At 43.8% G+C, this 15,842-nt stretch overlaps 1 protein-coding gene across 1 annotated transcript in view; it reads right to left on the bottom strand.

Annotated features, from left to right (window-relative positions):
- Window positions 1–15,746, bottom strand: part of LOC108545751 (uncharacterized) — a 34,258-nt gene extending 18,512 nt beyond the window's left edge. The window contains exon 1 of the mRNA XM_017897527.1: window positions 15,134–15,746. The gene's annotated coding sequence lies outside the window, so the exon portion shown is untranslated. The remainder of the gene's footprint in view (window positions 1–15,133) is intronic.
- Window positions 15,747–15,842: the final 96 nt, after the last annotated feature.

Raw genomic sequence — 15,842 nt, 5'->3', positions numbered from 1 at the left:
CATGCGTCAAAGAGGGAATGTGTCAAGTGTTTATTTCTCACGCAAGATAAGAATTAGGGAACCAGGACGAGCTGCAATCGCATATCCTTTTTCTTCACTCTAGATTTGACTCTCTACGAGAATAGATATACCTTCATTACAATATAACGTAACTATTTCTTTTACCCATAATTCCCAATACTCGATATTAGCTTTTCCAAAAATAGCTGCATACTTTCGGTAACTCCGGAAATAAAAATCTGATAGTCACCCGGTGTTGACCGATTCGATGCTTCCATTATTAAATGCAGAGATCTCTAAAAATATTCTAGAAGATTTCTCGATTAAAAGTAGAAGACGAAATTTATATGTATAATTGTACATCGATTCGATCCAATTAAATTTTCTTCTATAAACGCAACGGAAACGATTGTCGTCGAAAGATAGGCGATACGTTCATCCTCGTGTCGACTCAATAGCCACGCTGTTTGCTTCGAAACAACCGCCCTTTCTCCCACGTTTTATCAGCGCAGACTGCCAATCGCTGATTTCCAGCGAAAAAACAAGAGTTTCGAAAGCTGCGTATCGAGACTAATCGCTGTCAGGCGACGTCACTGCTCAAACACTGCACGAAATCGGCGAGCAACGATGAGATAAAATAAAAAGTCGAAAGATGGAGCTCAAGGGGAGGAAAGTTGACGAGGGATAATCTCCTTATCGATTGTTTTTCTTAGCGGAAATGCAACGCCTTGACCGTGTTTGTCGTGGATAAACAAAGCGATGTATGCGCGATGACGAAATGGTTTTAGTGCATCGAAACGGCCGTGACGAACGCGATTATGAATGACCACCATCGCTTTTATCGGGGACAGTGTCGAAAGCGTTCGGAGAACCGCCCTTTTTCTTCGATGTCGACGCTCACGGTTATCGACATGGACACAATGACACGATAATGGCAATCTCTTCCATGGGAACGAGCGCGTTTCGATTCAATCGCTAATCCAATTACGAGGCAGCCAAGCGAGGTGGCTTGCGTCACGGATAGGGGTTGCGCGTCTGATAAACGATGCGGTGTCTCCGGGAAAATCGAATTTATTCCCCGAAATTTACCCTGAACTTATCGAAGGTCTTTGGAACGTGGGCGGAAAATTGTGTCTCTGTAGAACCGAGCACGCTGTGTGAGTTGAAGTCTGCTTGTTAAAGGTCTTACAGCGAGGGTGAGAATTTGGGGTTTCGCGTGACCGAGCACGTTGAGACGAATTAGCACGTCGAGGAATTAGAAGGGAAAGGATATGTAATTTTGCTCGAGATATTAACCCTTTGCACTCGACGATCTTTTTCTTAACACTAGGTTTACGGACACTATCTGTACACCTATTTCTAAGGACACCTGTCAAATTCGCAGGTAAAGGAAACCTTTTTTTAACGATTAGTTTAATTTAAAAACAATTATATATTATATTAACAATCTTAATGTAAGTTAATTAAATCTGTTAGCATCGTATAATTGGAGCAACCCTTCCGTCAAATTCACGGGTTCCGTAAATCTAGTGTTAAAGAAGAATAGGAGTTCAAAGATTTTCTGCTATAAAGTTGACGATACTCTTTTAAGCAGTAAATAAGAAATTGTATAATAGTTAATACATGGAATTATTTGATTTCGATATTTTGCACATAGTTATATTATCTTAAATTTAACATATTAACCCTTTGCACTCGAGAGGTGAGAGGTGAGCTTCAGTCACCATTTCGTAAAATTTGGAAGATCGATATTAATTAATATATCAAATTTAATATAATGTAACAGTGTGCGAGGTATAAAAATCAAATAATTCTATAATTCTGTTACTATATAATTCTTTATTTACTGATCAAAAAAGTATAGTCAGTTTTTTAATAGAGAATCTTTGAATTTCTACTCTTCTTCGAGTACAAGGGGCTAATTACTATCGATTTTCGAAATTTTATCAAATGGCGACTGAAGGGCGCCTCTCGAGTGCAAAGGGTTAATGCTGGGACTAGCTAATATAATAAAAATAAATAAATAAATGCATCTAAAAGTCACCAGAGATTCTATCAAAGATTCCTGTATATTTTTTACACTGATAGAAACAAAAAATCTAAAAGCTGTCAATTTGACGAATTCGATAATTCCAATTTAATTTTTCAAAATTTAGAATTTGTCTCGTGTGTGTGTATTTTCGAAGGCCCACAAAATTAGCGATTTTATAGCGAAAGTAACGTGTAGCTACGAAACACGCAATGGCGAGTTTCGCTGATGAAATAAGACCGATTCTAAAGCGAGACATAAATGTCGCAAACGCTCTATCAATGGAATAAACAAATGCGAGAAAAACTCGAGAAACTCAGATACACGCGAAACACTAAACAACGAGATTAATCAAACTTTTTCAAACTTGCGGAAATGAGCAGTGGGAAAAAATGTTTCGTAGAAATTAATTAAATTTCGTTCATAATTAATTAAACATCCAGTAAGGAAAGAAAAATCTTTTTCCTCGAAGAAAAATTCTATTCGAAAGAAAAATGAAGCGAAGAATATACTGTAGGATACCAAAAGAAATCGCGAATCGGCTATTGCCAACAAAAACAAATTATAAACCGATCGATATCTTCTAGAAGCAAGTCGAAAAGTTATTCTATATAACAAAATTATATTAATTAAATTGCTCGGCTATGGGGAGGTGGAGCGTAGGTTAAGGAAAGCATAAAAGCGTGGTCCTTGACAATCAAAACAGAGTCCTTAGAAATCGGTTGTGACCAACACAAGCGTGAGTCGCTTGGTGTTGGAAAGAGAGTTTTAACCCTTTGGACTCGAAGATTTCTTTGTTGCCAAGATGCAATTCGAAGCTCTTAGATTTTTACAAGCTCACTGACACTCTTTATGCTAAAATAAAAAAAAGGAAATCGTGAATTTGCGTTGCAACGAACGAATAGAATAATTTTATTTCGATGTTCTTAATATAATTATCATCGTTCATTATCCAAGTTATAGCATTGAAACAGAAGGTGACTGAGAGTCACCTCTCGAGTGCAAAGGGTTAAAAGAATGCGTCTTTGTGTGTTTTCGTTTCGTTGCCTTGGTGTTCTTTTCCTAAGTTAAATCAGTGTACGAGTTTCGGGTTTGTGTTACCGTGTTCTTGTTCTTTCGACAATTTACGGTGTCTGAAGACGAGTATTCGCCATCCTAGAATACTGTCTATCGGAGAAAAATTATTCTCGACGCTTTCCCAAGTACGGACCCGATCTAGATCGGAATGATCGACAGGATCGGACGCGACGAGCGGTCTCTATCTACTTACGATCAATGAACGAGGGGAAGTCAACGAACCGGATGCAGTTCGCCAGGGTCGCAGCGACAATGCTTCGGCTAGATAACAGCAGACTCATGCGTGCCGTTGAAACGCAGCGCCGTGAGTAACGTAATTACCGCGAAAGGCGCGTACTCGCGCGCGTGCATATTCACGCGTATATAGGTAGCCGGTTAATCGCGGCGATAAAAGTACGCACGAAACAGCGCTCGCTGCTTGTCACTCGCCGCGGATTGACGTCACGATGACACTTGTTTGCCCGAATAGCGTGGTGCACGTGTGTACGTGTGTACGCTAATCGATAACGATAAACAGCGGCGCGAGCGGCCTGAAAATAGACCTGGCGATTTCTCAATGAAGAAAGTCGTCGGACACGAGTTTCGATCGACGATCGAGCGTGTCCAAGCCGATCTGACAACGCCCGAGCACCCTTCGCGCGCACCCCTTGCACTCTCGCCCTTTAGTCCCTGCACCTCTGACACGGTACTCGCGTTACGTCGCGATTACGCCCGACTCGATTTGCGTCAATCGATTCGACCCAGAACGCGCGCCGGTCCCAGCACGCACGCGCGAGTTTGCTCAGTCAGTTTTCGTCCAAACGGGACGAGACACTGTCAATAATCCCGGCATTTCGCGTTACCACGGCACTCTTGCCCGTACGCGGGAACACGGCGTCAAGCGGCCAAGGTTAAGAGAGATAAATCGATTCGATCCCGAGAGGAGAGAACGAGCTCTCTTATTCGCAGAGACGGTGATAATGACAGAGGTCTGCCATTGGAACCAGTGGGAGGTGGGACGCGAGCTTGGACGAAGAAAATCGCCGGGGAACGTCGTTGGGGTTGAGAAGGGAGAGAGATACTGGGACTAGATTCTTCTAGAATCGCGAATTATATTCCAACGAATTTGTAAATGTCAAGCGATACGGAGTAACGGCGAATACTTGGAAAAAAGTCATCGGTAAGAGATTGAATTTGGGGGTTTAGTTGGAATATTTGCGGATAGGGCGATAAAGAGAACCGCGTGATGATGATTTGGAATGTAATATCGGATGGAGTACCGATCGTTGACTAAACAATAAGTTATCGCATTCGCTGTTTAAGAGCGGTCATCGAGGAAGGTAATTTTAGCGTCTCGCGTACAACCTATCTTTCTATCGAAAAGATAAAATAATCCAATAACGATTTGTAACCGTGATGTGCAGATGTTACAGTAAACGGTATAATGGTACGCGATTATTCTTATAAAAACATTAAACATTATTCTACTGTGATTCGTTGAAATTAAAGGTGATTTCCACCTTGTAAAACAATTCGAATTCGCAGATCGATTTTGCGAAGTTTGAGATATTCCCTATATGGAAAGAAGAAAAGAATCGAAAGATTCCCACGTGAAATTTGAATTGCAGACAATCGATCTAAAGAAATTTTAAATATTTCTATACTCTATTCGTGCTCCATAGGAAATAAAAAAATTCCCTGTGTGGAATAATTCGAATTCGCAGACAGATTTAGCAAAATTTGATATATTTCCTATATTCGACAGAAAAGAAAAGAAAAATCGAAAGTTTCCCGCGTAAAATTTGAATTGCAGACAATCGATCTAAAGAAATTTTAAATATTTCTATACCCTATTCGTGATCCATAAGAGATAAAAAAATTCCCTGTGTGGAATAATTCGAATTCGCAGATAGATTTAGCGAAATTTGATATATTTCCTATATTCCACAGAAAAGAAAGGAAAAATCGAAAGTTTCCCGCGTAAAATTTGAATTGCAGACAATTGATCTAAAGAAATTTTAAATATTTCTATACTCTATTCGTGATCCATAAGAGATAAAAAAATTCCCTGTGTGGAATAATTCGAATTCGCAGATAGATTTAGCGAAATTTGATATATTTCCTATATTCGACAGAAAAGAAAGGAAAAATCGAAAGTTTCCCGCGTAAAATTTGAATTGCAGACAATTGATCTAAAGAAATTTTAAATATTTCTATACCCTATTCGTGATCCATAAGGGATAAAAGAATTTTCTGCATGGAACAATTCGAATTGGTGAGACTGAATTTTGGAGAGTCGTAAGACGGGTCTGGTAAATCTCTCGTGAGCTCACTGACCGGTTAACCTTGCCCGCTTCCGCGAATCGGGAAAGATCGCGCGAGTAACAGGGTCGCTCGAAAATCTTGGCCGATGATCGTGAAAAGCAGCCGGAGGCCTGTCTGTCTGCATCGGTATGCTCTCTCGCCCGCATCTCGAATAGCAATGAACGTCTTCGAGGGATCGACGTAATCGTCTCTGAACTGTTTTTACAGCACGTCGTCGATAAACAAGTCTCTGCTCCCGCAATCGAAATCGTACGATGTTTAAATACGAGTTAACGCTTTTTAACGCGGACCAGCGGTGTTTACGATAGCCGTGCTCTTGCCGACGACGCAGCCTTCGTTGTAGAAATCTAGACGCAAATATTTCGACACGCGACTATTCCAAACTCGCGGGAATTAATTTTGAAGGAAAAACAAAAATAAATTAAAATATTTTCCCTAAAATATAATTAACAATTGTTGGAATCGAACTTAACAGTGCAATCGCTGACTTTGCGCATTTAAAATGCGCGAAAAATCTGAAAAGGTACCAAAAAGCTGCGCGAGGCTTCCAATGTTAACAGGACCCAAATATTAAAAACCCAAATATTCCTAAAAAATCTCAAAAATATTTTTCTTAACAATTTAATCTTCCTTTCGCTCATATTTCTTATGCACGAACCGTGTTTTCAAACGATCATCGTCTAAACCATCATGTTTCCGGACTCGTCTCTTTGTTCCAAGTGTTTGCAGATATCTGCAATACGAGCATGCTTCCTGTATCCACAAATGACTGTTCGCAGGGGAACACGTCGCGTTTCGATTTATTGATCCGGGCTACCCACGCGGTCAGATAACGCGAATGAAGATGAAACGGTATCGGTGTTTTGCACGATCTCGCTACACTGGCATGATCTCGCTTCTTAGTGAAACATTAATATACCTGATGACGCGATTTTGTGACATTATGATTAACCCTTTCGCTATTACGATTAACCTTTTCCCCTGACGCACCAACGCCGGCTACTGCTCGTGCTCAGGAATGCGACTTGCAGTGTGATATACGTTCCGGAATGCTGAATAACAATAAACAACCTTTAACAAACTGAAAATACCATAGGTTAAAATATACAGGATCGTTTTGACGAAGAACTAGTCGCGATCGATATTTGGTCTCTGTTGGAAGAAAAATTATTTTATTTATTCTGTAAACCGACGAAGGAACAGTTATTTGGGTATTCAACGTCGAGGGGATCATTTGTTGATCCCTCTACGTTGACAATTCTTCGATATGATAGTCACGTGGGTCAAACTGGAAAATTTTATCTCATCGTTTGGAAGATCTTTTTGCCACAGAAAATAGTCGCGTTCGACGGTCTGAATGAAAGAATTACGAGCGTGATTGATCGATAGCTAGGATAGGTTATTTCTCATCGAAGGTTGTATAAGATACCTATCAGTTTGGAATTTCGACACAAAAGGAAACGCAAGTGAAAACAACGGTCGCCGCGTATCTTAACGTGTTATTGCATTCCAATGAACGAGACTCATTACCGACACGTCGACAAAAAGGGAAGCATGCGGAGCTACAACGATAATAAATTCCAATCACGTTATTTCCTTCCACGTATCAGTTCTCGAGGAATGGAAGGAATCGGTCGCGAATTTCCGCGAATCGAGTGATTTTATAATCCAATGGAAATTAGATAAGATTTACGAAAATCCCCTAGAAATACCAACGAATCATTCCCGTTTCGCGCTGCTGGCATTTCGATGAAACCTTCGGCGAGATCTTCGAACAGATCTTCGATAAGATTTTCTAAGAAATTCTCCACCTTCGAATTAGCCAATCGACGCGAAGAACGCGGTCAAAGAAAATCCTTTGAATCAAACTCTCGCTAATTGTGCCGATAATTACAAAACTGGTCTATCCTCGTTTCGAAATATTAAATGCTAATTACAACACGAGCGCAAATTCAATCCAACGATTCTATTTTCTGCTACGTCCCAAACAGAACTTCGCTATATAAAATAAATTCAAAATGGATCTCTTTAACCCTTTGCACTCGGCGAATTTTTCGTTACAGGAAAATAGTCATTCGAAGACTTTCTGCCATAAGGTCGACCATATTTTTAAAACGGTAAATAAGAGATCATATGCAAATTAAGACGTAGAATAATTTTACTTCGATATTCCACGTATCGTTGGATAATTATAAATTTTTAAATGGCAATCGGGTGCAAAGGGTTAAAATTCCTTATTTTTCGTTCATTTTTTCTCCGACGAATAAAATCGCGTGTCAATCGTGTGACTTGTAATACAAGTAAGTAAGAATATGTTGAAAATAAGATACGTCTTGACGTATCGAATATACGAAAATGAATCTCTCAGGAGAAATAGATATATCTTTAAACTATACTCGAAAAGGTTCCGGGAATGCTGTCTATTTCACACGTTAGATAAAAATTAGGGGATCAGGCACTCTAATTTTGACTCTCTACGCGAACAGGCAGAATACTCGAGATACACCTTCCTCAGGAAAGAATAAAGGTTATTAAAAAATACAGATAGTTATTTCTTTTTGTCCCAATAGAATAAAATAAAATTTTGTTTGAATTATGATTCTCGGTAATCTGTTTTCACATGCACGGAATTAATCGGCGCATTTTTGTCGCTTGCAATCACGATCCTCGAGCAGAGAGCATTGGCGTACACGCACTAGGTGCGCGTCTGCGGCAATGAAATCAAGGCTCTCTGAATAACTGCAACTTGTTCCGCGGAATTGCAACGGCGAGTCGCTCTCAGTCCTGTAAACAAGTTTCATATTCATGCTAGCATCACGTGGTACCATCAGCGTGTCGCCTATATATCCACCTCGTGTACGTCGTTTGATTTTCTACACGGTTGCCAGGAAACCGAGTAACGCGGACGACCGTGAACACCACGCGAACTTCGAGTTCCTGCAAGAGTAGAAATTCGAACGATGCCATGGACACCGGGGATTTTCGAATTACCATGCGTCATCGTTACATGCGTAGTAGAGATATTTCCGATCGTTTACGAAAAGTATCCTTGAATCCGGCCAACTCACCGAGCCGCTAATTTCAACCGGGTAAATATAATTAGAAACATTACTGCGAAGTCGAGGCAAGATAGAATCCGACCAGAGAGCTCTATTTTTTCCTCCCTCGCGAACAATGAAACGGTACGGTACTTTAATGGATCCTGCTGATGGAAAGGTAAGTTTCCGCGAAAATTTGATAAAAATTTCGAAGGTATCCTAGTACCGATTAGTCAGTGATTCGCTAGATTCCCCGATTATTACGTATTCCGTGGAAACACGGTTAAATTATTTGACAAAAGATGACGCGAATGCTCGTCAGAATGGTTCTAACGTAGGCAAACAAAGCTTAGCAACGTACGTGTGTACTTTATTTGACGTATACATAAGAAAGAGTCTCACTGGCATGTGCTCGAAAAGACTTCCTTAACGATAATAATAAGTCACATAAAACTGTTTACACTCGTGAAAAAGAGAACGATAACAGGATTTCGGACTCGAGAGTCTGCAAACGAAAAATATTTACGACTCGAGAGACTAAGAAAGACGCGAAATTTCCCTATTTTTACGTATTCGAAACACTCGATCACGATGAGCGGGGTACCGAGATTAAAAATTCCTCGATTTTTCGAATTCCAGGAAATTTTCCCAATTCCCTATCTTGGTAATGAGCAGAACACCGGTTTCTATATACTCGACGTTCAACAATGGTAATTTCCAAGTGCAAAAATTGCAATATCTTCACGCTTCGACCCCATAGCGTTCTACTAACTCGAATTACCGTGGAGAGCAATAGGAAAGAGGAAAGCTCGAATGGCGAGGTCGCGCGAGGTTGAAGCTTGGTGACCGTGCGAATACGCGTGCCAGGCTCGCTGACCGATCGCGAGGTGTCAAGGCCAGGCACGGATTGTATAGTTCTCGCGGGCAGGTGGGTGGAAGTCATCGACCCGCTTTGTGCATACGTCTGCAATGGCGTGGACTCGCGTGCGGCGCGTATCAGCTCGCGCGTGAGGAACGGCCGGGACGCTTTCGATCGACGAGCAGCGAGGTAAACGTCCGTTGCGACGCTAACGTGCTCGATTATGGCTGTGCACTCTCGAAACCGCGCGTGACGCAACCCGTGAGAGAAATATTTGGCACGCGACGCGGAAACCTCGGCGCGTGGCACCGACGCCGAGCTAACGGGATAAATAGATGAATAAGATACGCAGCGCAACGACGACGCCCTGCAATGGGCAGTGCAGACGAGCATTATTTGCGTCGAAACGCGACGAAGGTCGCGGTACGATTCCTATCGAATCCGAATTTACGCGACGTCGGTCCTCGATAAATCATCCCATACGAACGGATAAATAAGTTCGAGTGGGTAAATGGATACGGAGACTCGCCATTTTGCGTGCGAATACATCGGACACGTGAGCTTTCCGAGAAAAGTGACGCGATTCGGTCTCGAATAGTAATGAACCAGTAGTAGACTCGATAAGTCCAAGTGGTAAATACCGACAAGAGAACTAAATCGGTCTGCACCTTGGTTCTACGAATACTTAAGTTAGTCGAGGTATTTAGAAATGCAGCGACTCTTGAAAGCTATCAGCCGCGTTATCATTTTGTCGCCTACTCTACCACAAAACTAACGCGAAATTTAACTGATATGTGTCAACGTAGATACGCGCAGATTGGAAAAAATATGAAAGTAAAATCAAATGTTAAGTAGCATTTCCCAATAGGTTCTTGACTATGAACCAGTTGAGATAAAGTCCCAATCGAATGCGACTTGAATCTCAAAGAGTGAACTTTTGCGAACGGAACCATTTTTGTCGAAAAACAGATATACGCTACAAGATAACGTTGCAAGAATTATAAACTACATTTTACATCGGTGAAATCTGTTTTTTCTTGTAAGAAACGATATGTTTCAAGATATTGGGCGTAACACCGAAGGACTTTCGGCCATTTCGCCATTTTCCAGCTACCGTTCGCAAAGAGGTTAAATCTTTGACGATCGGGTCTCGAAGGGTACAAGAAACCATAAGATCTCTACCTTGCTCGTCCAACTCGGAATTTACGATAGAATCGCGAGGATTCGCGTCAGCATCCCTGATTCGGTCCTTCCCGATGAATGGTTCCGTGAGGTTCCCTGGTAATGAACCGCAAAACCGCGGCGTCAGTCGGGACAATAATTGCGGTTGTCGGTAGCAATTTAACGATCATCGTTTCGCGCCCAACGGCCGTCACGTTAATGAACAATTCTAAGCAACGTCCGCGCCAACTATAGTAACGACGCGTGGCTATAAAAAGTACGCTTCTTCGGCGTCGTAATCAGCCAGAGAAAACGTGCGCGCTGTCCCTGACACGCGAGTCTCTCTCGTACACTCGTCGGCGATCCACTACAGAACCGACCTCGTGTATATGTATATATATAAATCGGATCTACGACCTGCAACGCGGGCAGTCGGTTGCACCATCGAGACGCAGCTTGCACTTTCGTCTAGAAACTACGTGAGCAGCAGCTGATCCGCGCTGCGTCATCAATGGTCACGATGCTGCTCTTCGAGTTTAGGCTTTGAAAGAAATCGCTCGCGATCGCAGTTTTCTAACATGATGCAAACTACCGTCCGATCATTGCAAGATTCGTCGCTTAAGCGTAGAGTAATCTAATCGCGGCGTTTAATGCGTGGCCGACGACCAATTATCGTGACGTTACAAAATAAATTTCCCTAAGTCATTGGCTCGATTGCCTACCCAGACCAACTTCCAGACTAATTTTATATTGCGTCGCTGAATATTTTATTATTCTTTTCATTCGATTTTTCGAGACGCACACGCACACGTGCGTGGTTGCTTGTGTCGGGTACAGGTCATTGACCTCTGATGGATTAATCCTGTAGCTACGAAACGCGTATACACAGGCTCCTAGAGTGTTCGCGTGTTTGCGAGAGATACGTATTTACGATATTCAGAATTGATGAGTCCTTTTCGAAAATGTGTTTGCGTGAATCGTAAAATCTGATGGGACGTTTAACGCTGTTGGTATTCCTTGGCAAGTAATTTATAATGGCTGTTATACGAATACCATGCGAAGAATTGGAAGATTTTTAGAGATTTGCTACTTGCAAATTCGAGTCAGAATTTCGTAGAACGAGCCGAGAAAATAGATGGAAATTACCAGGAGATAGAGTCGTTCGTCTACAGACAGCCGGTGTCTGATCATGCCGCGTGCCTTTCCACTAGTTTCATCAGCCACCGTGATCTACTTTCGATCGGGAGCAATTCGTTCGCTATCACAATCACGTCACACTCTTTACATACCCTGTCGAGATTTCTCGACTCCGTTATTTCGACTCTAGAAACTCGCTTCTCCGGAAACGATCTAGGGAAAATGACTTGCACTTTCTTTCCGCTCTATTTGCCAAGCCAGATAAACATTGCGCGTACCTACGATGCTCTGTACACGGTGTGTGCGAACTAGCAAACCATAACAGCCGCTTCATAAATTTCTCTTCTATCGTTGCTCGAGCGTAACGGAGAATCAACGAAACCTGAACTACGTAGTTAGCCGGTCGTTCGAAACGCGTCACCGTGTACATTCCAACAGTGACTCTGAAAACGTTCTCGAATCAGTGAAAGCGTGGAACAAATTCGCGAGTTGCACAATCCGTTACGCGTTTCCGGTGAAACGTCATCTGTTTTTCAGCGATTCCTCTCGAGTTTGAGCAGCAAGTATTCCGGATGACGCACGAAGAAGGAATACTCGTGTACGCCACCCACGACATCCAGCCATCCTTCTCTTCCAACGACTGTTTTTGGTCTCGATAAAAAGGCAGCACTCGATAAAATCGAATCGCGAGACGTGTATTGCCTTGGCGCCTACGAGGCTTTACGGCACGCCCGATTCATTTCCGGCCACGGAACACCTCTCTGTCGCTCTCGCGCTTCCTGGCAGGCAGAGGTCTGCTCGTCAAAAAATAGCTCCGTCATAGTTAGCGTCATCGTCATCGGCCGGTGAGTCACTGAACGCTGCGAAGGAGGACACGGTGGGTATCTCGCTCGAGAAAGCCGTCATCTCGAGCCGCACACGAGAATAGTAACGAACCTTCTACGCTCTGAACGAAAGCGTGGAACACAGACATGTCTCGGTATAGGTACATCGATTGCGTAGCTCGGAGCGCGGGAATTCGCGTGATTTTCGAATCGATCGCGTGGGACGTCACTTAGGCGATCGCGTAACGAGCGAGATAACGGATGACAAGGCGTCGTGGATCGAGGGATCTATGCAAATGCGCGTATAAACAAGGAGCTCTTTGGAAAATCCAACCGTGACGTAAGTGCCATTCGACTGATGGAACATTCTAATAAATAAAGCGGCAAGTTTCCTGTTCCAGGGGAATTTTCGCAAAGGGATAAACAAACGGATGCTGGCACATGGAACGTGCAAGCTTTTGTTTGCCTTTTCACACTCGCTGGAGGCTCCACTCCGTCTTGCGACCCACATTCGATTTTATCTTCGCGATGCGACCATGCCACCGAGACCCTGACTCCTCGCACTTGGAAAACTAAATCACACGATCCAATTGTAGCGTCCGTAGCGGTATTCGTGTAGAAATATCACGGTTCACACTGTCGTAAGCTTGAGATCCTCGAACGGTTGTACGTCATTCTCTCCGCAATTAGCCAATGCAAATCGGTTTTCCTGAAAGCAGACTTACCAGGAAGATATGGAAATTTTTCTTTCGCGAAATCGGCAGCCACCACTTTCCACGTGGCGCCTGGTAATAGGGAAAATTACGATTTCTCGCGGTTAGGATCGTCGGAACTACGTTCTTTCGAAAAATGATTCACTACGAATCCGAGAACCCGCTGATATCGTAATCTGCGAAAATTCCCCGCGTTGCAACACCCCACGGTAGCGACTTCAAAACACGCTGATATTACACAGCTAGCGAAACTAGTGGAACATCGAGATTAACTGCCGACTAGGGAATTATTCGCGCTGATCTTGCACAAAGAGATTCCAGGGAACTCTCGCACGTTCCGATTACGATGAACCCGATCCTCGACAACAATACCATTCCGAATAGCCGCGATGGAGAACACGGTCAGATCCCATAAGAGCCACGTTCGTGACACGGACTCTTGTACTCTTGCACGAGTTGTTTGTAAATATACGAGGCTAGTTATATAACCATCGCGTTAAATATCGTTAAACCTTACCTAACCAGTATTTGCGACATTGGTCGAGCTGGTCGACCAACCGAGAAACGACGACCAACCTTTCCCTATATCGAGGAAAACGTGGAAACGATTCACAGAATCCTGAACAAATGGACAAGATTAATCGCGACAAAAGACAGGTGTCACCTGACCGAACGATAGACTTGACCGCGGTGTCAACGACAGGTCTCGATTTTCATTTCCATGAAAATCGCGAACGAGACGACGCCACGAGCAACATGACTAGTTGGCTCGCGAGCAAACAAGTTTTTTGCAAATCATTCACTGCGCTGCCGCGGTTTACACGTATCTAGCAGAGCACCGTGACAATGACTATCGTAGGCAAGGTCGGCCAATTCGAGTAGAGAGACGGCCGAGGAACGCTCGAGTAGAGGGGATAGTCGTCGCAAGGCCGTGAGACTGATAGAGGCAAGGAAAAGTAACCGATTCTCTGGACTATCGAATTTTATTCTCGACACGACGAGTCCGCATTCCCGACTAGGCACCCGTGAACCAACGTCATGGTTCCGGCTCATTTTTACGGTTAGCGCGGCCTAATCCCAACGTGAAAGTATAACCATCAATTAATTCACCGTGTTTTTCTATTTTCTCCTCCCTACGCGTACAAACCTACGTCGTACGATCCTTATCTACTTAGCCATACGTTCTCACGTCTCTCTTCCTTTCTCCGACTTTCTTTTCCCAAGAATTCGCAAGAATTCGCAAGAATTCGCGAGAATTCGCGCTACCGGGTCGTACGATACTTTCCCGGCAGGAAAATGGACCTAAAGACCAGGCCTACATAGGCGCAGGCTAGACCATCGAAACGAAGAGAGGCACGACGCGATTATCTGCCTTGGGAACGAGGTATTCCGCGAATACGAGCTACCGCTACGTCACGGCTATCGGACGAAAATATTTGTTCACGCGGGAGATACAGGCACGGGCTAACTTTCAAAACATCTTTGTCTCGGCCGTGGAACAAACAAGGTTCCGTGCATTGTTCGTCGTCGTTGTTGACGCGAAATCTTATCGATTATCTGCGAAACTCACGGAATTTGCGGTCGATAACGCTTTGTTTTCCGATACACCCAGGCCTGGACTCACGCTGTTTATGAATCGACGAATACTAGGGCCCGTTGTAATTACCCCGACGCACAGTTTGCGCAAACATGGCGGACGTTGGACATGGCACGGGACTAGTATCGTTTGACAGTCGAGAATCGTCTAATGGACTAATCTTCGCGGGCCATAAATTCTCGTTAGCTCTATCCGTTCGAGCAACCAGTTCAATGTGTCGTTCCGTAAAAGTAGAGTATAGTCTTTCATTCGCATAAGCCTATTGTCGCCATGGTGGCACGTATTCGGCACGAACGATCCGTGATACCGGTTCCCGATCCGCCTGGGTCGGAGAAAAAACGAGAAAGTGGACGTAACTGTCGTTGGATGAATTAACTCGTCTCGAGGTACTTACTTCATCACACAGGAACGAAGCTCGCAATTCTCTCGTCCTCGACTTATTCTCGCTCGAGGAAACCCATCAAACAGTTAAGAACACATCGTGCCGCGTAACGCGCGCTATATATACGCGTATGTAGTCCGTGTACACCTATGGTTCTATCCGCGGCGTGCAAATGGAAAGCATAGCACAATGGGCGCCAGTGTGCGTATCAATGAAACCTCAGATTTCCTGTCGGAGTTCAGGGAATTTCATGTATCACCGTGTTCCGGCTTCCCTGCCAGTTTTATCTAATCACTCCAGCTCTTCGTGCCGGTCAGTAGTTTTTCTAGGTCGCACATGTTACAGAAAAATTTCCACCACTCTTCAACTGTGTCTTTGCACCGTGCGAGCCGTCCGAGGGAGCGCGAAAGAGGGATGAAAAGGTTCGATCCCGAAGGGTACAATCGGTCCCCGAAAATTACGAGTTCGCAGCGAGATCCGAATGTCTTAACGAGGAACCTCCCTGACACGTGTGACAGCGACGTTTCGTCGAACCGCGTCGGTTTGGCTCATTCGGTTAACTGATAAAGAGCAACGCTCGCCGCATCGTCGAGACGAACGACATCCTACACGCACGTTCACCGCGCGGCTGTTGGCGCAACACTGAACAACTGCGTATCGGTCATAACTAACGGCGCCTCGGAGCGCGCGATGACTCGCGCAGTCGCATGATCGCCTACAC

Source organism: Eufriesea mexicana, unplaced genomic scaffold, assembly GCF_001483705.2.
Source record: "Eufriesea mexicana isolate 0111107269 unplaced genomic scaffold, ASM148370v2 scaffold507, whole genome shotgun sequence".
Classification (NCBI taxonomy): Eukaryota; Metazoa; Arthropoda; class Insecta; order Hymenoptera; family Apidae; genus Eufriesea; species Eufriesea mexicana.
Note: the sequence above shows the minus strand (reverse complement) of the source record. Positions and strands in the feature narration are given on the sequence as shown.